We start from the raw sequence: 8,989 nt of genomic DNA, 5'->3' as shown, positions 1-8,989 counted from the left end.
ATCTGTAGTTACAGGCATATTCTACCTCAAGCGTACGTGAGACAGTTACTGAGATCAGTCCTCTAGACTAGTCACATGTTTGTCTTTATGTCTGATTTGCAGTGCCTAGTGTAGAAGCCTGAGGTAGACTAGCTTGAGGTAAAAGTTGCCCTTAAACGCAGGTCTAGGATCAGATTAACCAACGCTTGATCTAAATCTTAGACTTTAGGGAGGTGACAAAATACTGAACCCGTGTCAGAGTGTAGAGGCCACTTCTACCTCCTCAGACCGCTCGAATGAAAGGGCAGGATAACACCACCAATAACCCCACAATCTGCTTCATCTCAATATAACAAATGCAGATGATTACCCTCCAATGGTTTTGTGAAAGGATAGAGTAAAGAGAGATGAGCTTGGAAAGAGAAAGAATGGTTTTGTGAAAGGATAGAGTAAAGAGAGATGAGCTTGGAAAGAGAAAGAATGGTTTTGTGAAAGGATAGAGTAAAGAGAGATGAGCTTGGAAAGAGAAAGAATGGTTTTGTGAAAGGATAGAGTAAAGAGAGATGAGCTTGGAAAGAGAAAGAATGGTTTTGTGAAAGGATAGAGTAAAGAGAGATGAGCTTGGAAAGAGAAAGAATGGTTTTGAAAGGATAGAGAGATAAAGAGATGAGCTTGGAAAGAGAAAGAATGGTTTTGAAAGGATAGAGTAAAGAGAGATGAGCTTGGAAAGAGAAAGAATGGTTTTGTGAAAGGATAGAAGGCACTGCTGTGAGTGTGATACTAGCCAAAGGATGATGAGAGATGAGCTTGGAAAGGTAATAGGTGTCTTAGCAAAGCTATGTGAAGGAGGAGGCCCTAGCACTTCCTGCCAAATAGTGAGTGGGGCTGATCGTGACTGCGACGGCTACTTCCTGCTTTGTACAGTACTTAATGGGGATTAAGTTGAAGCTGTCATGATGTTACTGGCGGCCATTACCTCATGCAGGGAGAGGAGAAGCCACAGTCCGTGACCATACCACAGTAAAAGAAACGCTGTGTGAATCTGAAATTAGGACGTGGTTCTTATTGGTTGATCGCCACAATGTGTTGTGGTTGATGAATATTTAGCAGAGATCATTCATATGTTCACGTCTTTATGAAAGATGCATAAGGAATGTAGTCTGTTTTCTCACCAATGCTTACTGTACATAGAGAGAAAAAAACAGGGAGACTGAGTCAGAGAATGTAAGGGGACCATAACAGGAACAAAAATACATCACAAGCACAAAACCTCCATTGTATTACATTTACAAACGTACAAGTGCATGGGATATAAAGTCATGATTTGATAGTGCCAAGAAGAGAGCTGAGAATGGTAAAGGAACCCAGACGCTATGTGAAGGGAGTGGTATTCAGTCTGCGATGGACGGGTCACTAGTCAGATGCTCTGACTGCAGTAGTCCAGAACAATGAAGCAACCTGACTGTCTTCAGTAGTCTTCTATATTAGGAGCCTAGTCTTCACTGTTAGTCCTAAGGCGCTGCAGGCTTTTGTTTTATTCTAATGCTACAGCACCAGGTTTAACTAAGCAAATAACGATCAAGACCGTAGCTGAATCTCACATTTAGTGTTGGACTCGGGGCGTATAATGCTGGTTGAGTGGACAGGTCTGACATCATCCAGGCAAAGCGAAAACAGACCCATTCACTGCCTGATTAACAAGTAACAGGGCTTTACTCTGACACGAGCAGACAAGGGAACCTGTGAAGAGATGAGCGAGATGTGTGGCGTGATGATGTATGAAGTCATTTAGGGCCAAAGAGAAGGCTACCTTGACTAACCTTAAACATCAGGGAGGGGAAACAAAACTGACCTCAGATCAGTGTATGAGGCAACTTCACCATGTGTCTTTGGGGAAGAACAGCATAAGAATTAGCTGAAAGGGGCATTCACTTTTTTGAGTATCCCTCCCCCACTCCCCCTGCTCTTTTGAGCATCCATCTCCCCACTTCTCCCCCTTACCCACAACCTGAGTACTTGGAGTATAACGTTGACACTGGTCTAAAGTCAGTATTGTTAGCATTGGGGCAGGGTAAAGTAAGCTAAGCTGATCCTGGACCTGTTCGTAGAGGCAACTTGAACCCACATCTCCACACTTCCCTTACACACAGAGCATTACTTTAAAAAACTCAGGTTAGGTGAGCTGTGGTCATTTCTCATTGAGATTAACTGGATTATAAAACTGAAATCGAACATTCTACCAAGTGTGGGGTCTCAATCATGAATGCCCAAAGGTAGGCTATTCACCATGGTATTGATACTGCTGATGTTGATACACTTTGCTTCTGTATTGTCTTCTGACCTGTTATGAAAAGAGAAGGAGATATATGGCATCCACCATATCCACTGTGCACGTGAATAGGGTTCAGCCTCAGACCCATGTCTATGGCAACTGATCTGGGATCCGTTCTCCTTATTCCTCCTCGCTATGCTAAAAATCATCCTGATCCTGGATCAGCTGTTACTTGTATTTTAGGCAAGAAGCACCCACAAGACCTAGGGGACCGTGGCATGGTTGTGCTGCTTTGCCCCTTGGTGATCAGTGGTTATAGACGTGCACTTGGTCCCCCTGGCGTGCTGAAGCGCGCATGCCCACTGCGGTGACGCCGCGGCTCCATGTGTGTTGAGAAGCGCATTATTTGGCAACAGAGGCGGTAGCGGGGAGGGCAGAAAAAAAGAGGGTATCCCCTGGATTTTTAAATAACATCGAATTATCGGAGTTGATTGTCATCCTAAATACCTTGGACGACCCGCAGTCGACGGATCGCTGTCGAATCGACCGAGTAAGTTGATTGAGGTGTCCCGAAGTTTTTTTGTGGAAGTGGATTGAGGGAAGCCTTTTATTCGGACTTGTCGCGAGCCAGCTCCTCTTCCTCCACCTATCTGTGACGATAGAGAAGCTGATGGGCTGTTGAAAAGTAGCACTTCTCCGCAGAGCAAAAGCTACGGTTGGGAACGGGAAGGGCGGTGCATACGTTTTATAGAAGTCACATCTCCAGACTTTATTGTTATGACTACACATAGTCAGAAGATATTTAGTATTTTAATAATGTCACTTCGAAACTATATTTTTTGAGTTGAGTCGACCGAACAGAGACAGTCAATCTGAATCGGATTGTCGAGTGTTTGTTCTGTCGTTGGACTGGGAGTTAGAATTATTTTTAGAGCAGCACTTGGCTAGTTAGCCTTTTGACAACCCAGGTAGTTTGCCAATGCGAAGTTAGCTAATCACGAACTACTAAAACATGTAGTTAATACATTTTATAAATATATTTATACATATTAGCTAGCTAGCTGAGACATTTGGCCAGTGTTGGAGTTACAATTTTCCGCTGGCCATCTTCTCCCCACCCCAAAAGCAAGCTAGCCTCAGCTAACGTTACTTCATTGTCTTGTTGGTCCGGGTACCTGGTTGTTGTTGTTTTTGTTTAAAAAAAAGTTTAGGTAGCAAGCTAATTATTTGCTAGCAATTTAAATGCACCAAAGTTACGGTTTCGTAAAGTGCGTGTATTGTGCTTCACTTTGTTGCCAAACAAATATCTGGACAGGTAGCTAAAATGGCACGAGTGCTAATTATAAATTGGCATTATGCTAGCTAGCTAGTTTATTTTCATGGTTGTGCGATTTATAAACATGCCAGCTATTTCCTCCATTTAGCCGTGGCCTTACGAAAAGCCGGTCAAAATAAAGCATGGGCTGTGTTTGGTCTTTAAAGGGGCGAGTTTGCATTTTCGGTATTTGTATTGTTTTTAATGGAGGTTCTACTGTATCGGATTAAGAGTCCCTGGTAATCTTCCTACTTCTGTGTGACGACCATGGTCTTCCTCCTCTTAAAGCTGAACGCACACACATTTACACACTATTTTCTCCAGCCTAGCGGTATGTATAGGCTGGTGCAGTGCCCTGCAAATGTATCTGAGCCAGCCTCTGTTACTTTGTGCTGTACTGCATGTAGCTACAGAGATCAGTGAGTTGAGTTGTCAGTGACTGGTACCTATGCTGGTTCCTTGGGTCCTGAGTTTTTCTTGGGCAGATCACGACACAGGAAATTCTGACCCCTAGTTATGTGTAACCAAGTAGTATGCAACAAGGTCATATTTTATCCTATGGAAATGGCTTGCATGATAAGTCTATCTGTCTAATTTAGTGCTAACTCTTGTTTCTGTTAGGACTTCTAGTGTGGCAAAAAAATAGAAACATAAAGGTTCTGGAACAGGACAATCAGTTGTTCATCAGAACAATAGATTTGGATGTTCTTTGCAATGTGATGTCACATGGTTGCTTTGGGGGTGCGCTTAGTCAAGAGGACCTTATAGGTGTCCTCACATTGCCGGTGAGAAATTCTGGCCTCATAGTAATGTAGAGTTGGATGGAGAGTGGCAGAGCAGAGTCTTTGTAAAGCCCTTCTCTGGCCTTTGTGATTGCATCCCTAACATTCACTTTATAGGGTTGAGTAACAGCTCCAAACAATTCACTCATGTTGATTTCCAAGAATGTCTGTTCCTGTGATTTAATGCAAGGGGCGTCAGGTAGCCTAGTGGTAAATTTGACCTTTATTTAACTAGGCCAGTCAGTTAACAACAAATTCTTACTTTCAATGATGGCCTAGGAACAGTGGTTTAACTGCCTTGTTCGGGGGCAGAACGACAGATGCAACCTTTCGGTTACATGTCGAATGCCCTAACCACTAGGCTACCTGCCGCCCCAACAAACCACCTGTAGGCATAGCCGAGGGAAGTAGGGATGCTCCAGTACCCCCCTTAAAAATCAGGTGTGCTGCGGAAAAAAATTGCAGCACCCTAAACATTGTCCCGCGGCTGCGCCTGTAGGCCTAAACTGAAGAGAGAATTATCTTCTGTGTAAAGCAATCCTGAATGATGGAGACTGTTTGTCGTCAGTCTTCCGTAGTCAGTCTCCTGTCGTTACCAGTGAAGTGGTCATGCAAACTTTCCTCAACAACAGCAAGGGTTCCAATTACATATGGTCTCTTCAGGATGGCCTGAAGGTAGTGGGCAGGGCCAAGGGTAATATTTTTTAATAACATGAGAGATCTGCTGTCCATGTTGTTGACGTTTGTAACAGTTATGGAGGTGACATTATTTGTGTCAAGGGGACACTCTGGGCTACACTCATTGGCACCCCTGTGTTTGGAACCCTGCTCAAAGTGGCATTGACTTTACTGTGTCCCACTCCCAGGCGTTCATTACATTGTCTAAACAAACACTTATCCTTGTGGATTTGTGTGTGTGTGTGTTACTGGTTCTGAACTCAATAGCCGTTAGCCTATGTAAATTTTGTTAGGCAAATGCGCTGATGCCAACAATTCAAATTCTAGACCAGTTCTCTGTAGTTTGTTTGCAGCATACAAACAGATGCCCTAAGTAAACCATTGAATTGCACAGTTCTGAAAAACCCAGCCACTAGCGATCGGTGTAGAAAGTTCAAGTATCCTAGAGAGGTAACCCCGTCAAAGCTCATCCAAGCAGCTCATTGAAATACTACACATTTTCTGTCTCTCTTCTATGACCTTTTACCACCTGTCCTGTCCAACAGGCCATGGGTCATAGGTTAACACAAGTGGTGTCTAACAGGGGGTTTGTAGCCTATGGTGTGAGAGGCCTGCTTTTTGTCTCCTCTGTGTAAGGACACGTCGGCCCTGACTCCACATAGACACAGGGATGGCTAAGCCTTGGAAGATCTGCCACTCACACTAATTACACTAATTACTGTTGGAGCTAGGACCACAGGCATTTCACTACACCCACAATAACATTTGCTAAATATGTGTATGCGACCATATTATTTAGGCGGCACAAAGGGTTATTAACACATGTTGTTTTGTCTTAATGTAGGCCTATAATCTTGTCTGAAAGAGCAGATTAGACATGTATTGATGCATTGAGAAGGGTCTCAGTCCCCCTGTGTGTCTGTTATCTTCAAAGATTACATGGTTTTTAGGAGAGCCTTATTTTGGCTTGAGCCAGTCCCATCGTTGATCTAGAGCAGTGGTTCCCAAACTTTTTATAGTCTCGTACCCCTTCAAACATTCAACCTACAGCTGCGTACCCCCTCTAGCACCAGGGTCAGCGCACTCTCAAATCTTGTTTTGCCATAATTGTAAGCCTGCCACACACACTATACAATACATTTATTAACTTCTTATGGGCAGGTGGGACGGTAGCGTCTCACCTGGCCAACATCCGGTGAAATTGTAGCGCGTGAAATTCAAATGACAGAAATATATATATATATATATAAATATAAATATTTAACATGAATGAAAATACAAGTATTATACATCAAAATAAAGCTTAACTTCTTGTTAATCCAGCCCCTGTGTCAGATTTCAAAAAGGCTTTACGGCAAAAGCACACCATGCGATTACCCGCATACAAAAGCGTGAAAAACATTTTTCAACCAGGCAGGTGCGACACAAAAGTCAGAAATAGCTATATAATAAATGCCTTACCTTTGAAGATCCTCTTCTGTTGGCACTCCAAAAGGTCCCAGCAACATCACAAATGGTCCTTTTGTTCGATAAAGTCCTTCTTTATATCCATAAAAACTCAGTTTAGCTGGTGCGCTTCATTCAATAATCCACCGGTTTCCCTCCTTAAAAATGCATACAAAATGAATCCCAAACCTTACCAATAAACTTATCCAAACAAGTCAAACAACGTTTATAATCAAACCTCAGGTACCCTAATACGTAAATAAACGATACAATTTAAGACGGAGAATAGTATGTTCATTACCGGAGATAAATAACAAAGAACGCTCTCATTCACACGCATGGAAACACTACAGCCAAAATGGGAACCACTCAAAACTACAACTTCTAGCTCATTTTTCCAAAAACAAGCCTGAAACTCTTTCTAAAGACTGTTGACATCTAGTGGAAGCCCTAGGAACTGCAATCTGGGAGGACTTCGCCTCATCATAAACATGAAAGCCATTGTAAACAATGGTAGACTGAATTTTTTTTTGGAATGGTTTTTGCCTGCCATATCAGTTCTGTTATACTCACAGACATTATTTTAACATTTTTAGAAACTTTAGAGTGTTTTCTATCCAAATCTACAATTATATGCATATCCTAGATTCTGGGCCTGAGTAACAGGCAATTTTACTTTGGGCACGTTTTTCATCCGGACGTGAAAATACTGCCCCCTACCCAAGAGAGGTTAATTTTAAAAATTTACCTTTATTTAACTATGCAAGTCAGTTAAGAACAAATTCTTATTTTCAATGACGGCCTAGGAACAGTGGGTTTAACTGCCTGTTCAGGGGCAGAACGACAGATTTGTACCTTGTCAGCTCGGGGGTTTGAACTTGCAACCTTCCGGTTACTAGACCAACGCTCTAACCACGCTCTAACCATTACCCTGCCGCCCCGTTCTTAACCTCATAGTCCGCCCAAACCCGTATGCGGTAGCGTAACTACAGCCTCAAGCTCATTACCATAACGCAACGTTAGCGATTTCTAAAAATCGCAAATGAAATGAAATAAATATGCCTGCTCTCAAGCTTATCCTTTTCTTAACAATCCTGTCGTCTCAGATTTTCAAAATATGCTTTAGAAACAGAGAAAATCAATAATTTGTGTAAGAGTGGTGATAGCTAGCTTAGCATTTAGCGTTAGCATTTAGCACGCAACATATTCACAAAAACCAGCCAAGGAATCAAATAAAATAATTTACCTTTGAAGAACTTCAGATGTTTCAATGAGGAGACTCTCAGTTACATAGCAGATGTCCAGTTTTTCCTGAAAGATTCTTGTGTAGGACACATCGTTCCCTTTTGTTACTATGCATTTGGCTACCGAAACTAACCGAAAATTCAGTCACCTACATGTCAAACTTTTTTCCGAATTAACTCCATAATATCGACTGAAACATGGAAAACGTTGTTTGAATCAATCCTGAAGGTGGTTTGTCATATATCTCTCCATTGAAAGCACCGTCCTTGTAGCCTGGTTTGTTCTGAGATTCGAATGGAAAAATACTGGGAGCTGAGTTTTGCGCACCAAATGCCACGCAGACACCAAGAGGGACACTTGGCAATTGTAGTCTCTTATGGTCAATCTTCCAATGATATGCCTACAAATACGTCACAATGCTGCAGAGACCTTGGGGAAACAAGATAAAGAGTCCGTTCATTCCTGTCGCATTCACAGCCATATAAGGCGATCATGGAAAACGTAGCCTCAGAAATCCTGTGCATTTCCTGGTCGGTCATACATCTTGGTTTTGCCCGAAGCATTTGTTCTAAGGGACTCACAGTGAAAATCTTTGCAGTTCTGGAAACGTAAGACTGTCTTCTTTCCAAAACGATCAATTCCAAGCATATTCGAGCATCTTTTCGTGACAAAATATTGCGCTTAAAACGGGCACGTCTTTTTATCCAAAAATGAAATACTGCCCCTAGAGTACTAACAGGTTAAACTTAAGAATGAATGTGAGTTTTTGTCACAACCCGGCTCGTGGGAAGTGACAAATAGCTCTTATAGGACCAGGGCACAAATGATAAGATAATAATAATCAATAATTTTGCTCCTTATTTAACCAGCTTACATATAAAACCTTATTTGTTCATCGAAAATTGTAAATAACTCACTACAGGTTCATGAGAAGGGTGTGCTTACTCTGCAATGTTGGGTTGTATTGGAGAGAGCCTCTGTCTTAAATAATTTTCCACTCACAGTCTGTGCCTGTGTTTAGTTTTCTACTCTCCGTATTTAGAATCCACTCACATAGGTACGTGGTTGTAAACGGCATCAGTGTCTTAACAGTTCGATTTGCCAAGGCAGGATATTCTGAGCGCAGTTGCTTCTGTTTAAATTAAATTTTCACAGAACCGCTTTTTGCAATTTCGATGAGGCTCTCTTGTCAAATATTGGTAAGTGGACTGGAGGCAGGGCATTTAAGGGATAACAAATCCAGTTGTTTGTGTAATCTGTTTTGGGAAAGTA

At 42.1% G+C, this 8,989-nt stretch overlaps 1 protein-coding gene across 6 annotated transcripts in view; it reads left to right on the top strand.

Moving 5' to 3' along the window:
- The first annotated feature begins 2,578 nt into the window (after nucleotides 1–2,578).
- The window catches only part of LOC115116376 (transcriptional repressor p66 alpha-like), a 32,908-nt gene continuing 26,497 nt past the window's right edge, over nucleotides 2,579–8,989 (top strand). For 2 of the 6 annotated variants that reach the window (XM_029644868.2, XM_029644866.2), the window contains exon 1: nucleotides 2,582–2,801. The gene's annotated coding sequence lies outside the window, so the exon portion shown is untranslated. Of the gene's footprint in view, nucleotides 2,802–8,989 lie in introns of all 6 variants that reach the window. The other 4 variants (XM_029644870.2, XM_029644867.2, XM_029644871.2 and 1 more) reach the window with 3 other exon arrangements.

Source organism: Oncorhynchus nerka, linkage group LG9b (assembly GCF_034236695.1).
Source record: "Oncorhynchus nerka isolate Pitt River linkage group LG9b, Oner_Uvic_2.0, whole genome shotgun sequence".
Classification (NCBI taxonomy): Eukaryota; Metazoa; Chordata; class Actinopteri; order Salmoniformes; family Salmonidae; genus Oncorhynchus; species Oncorhynchus nerka.
Note: the sequence above shows the minus strand (reverse complement) of the source record. Positions and strands in the feature narration are given on the sequence as shown.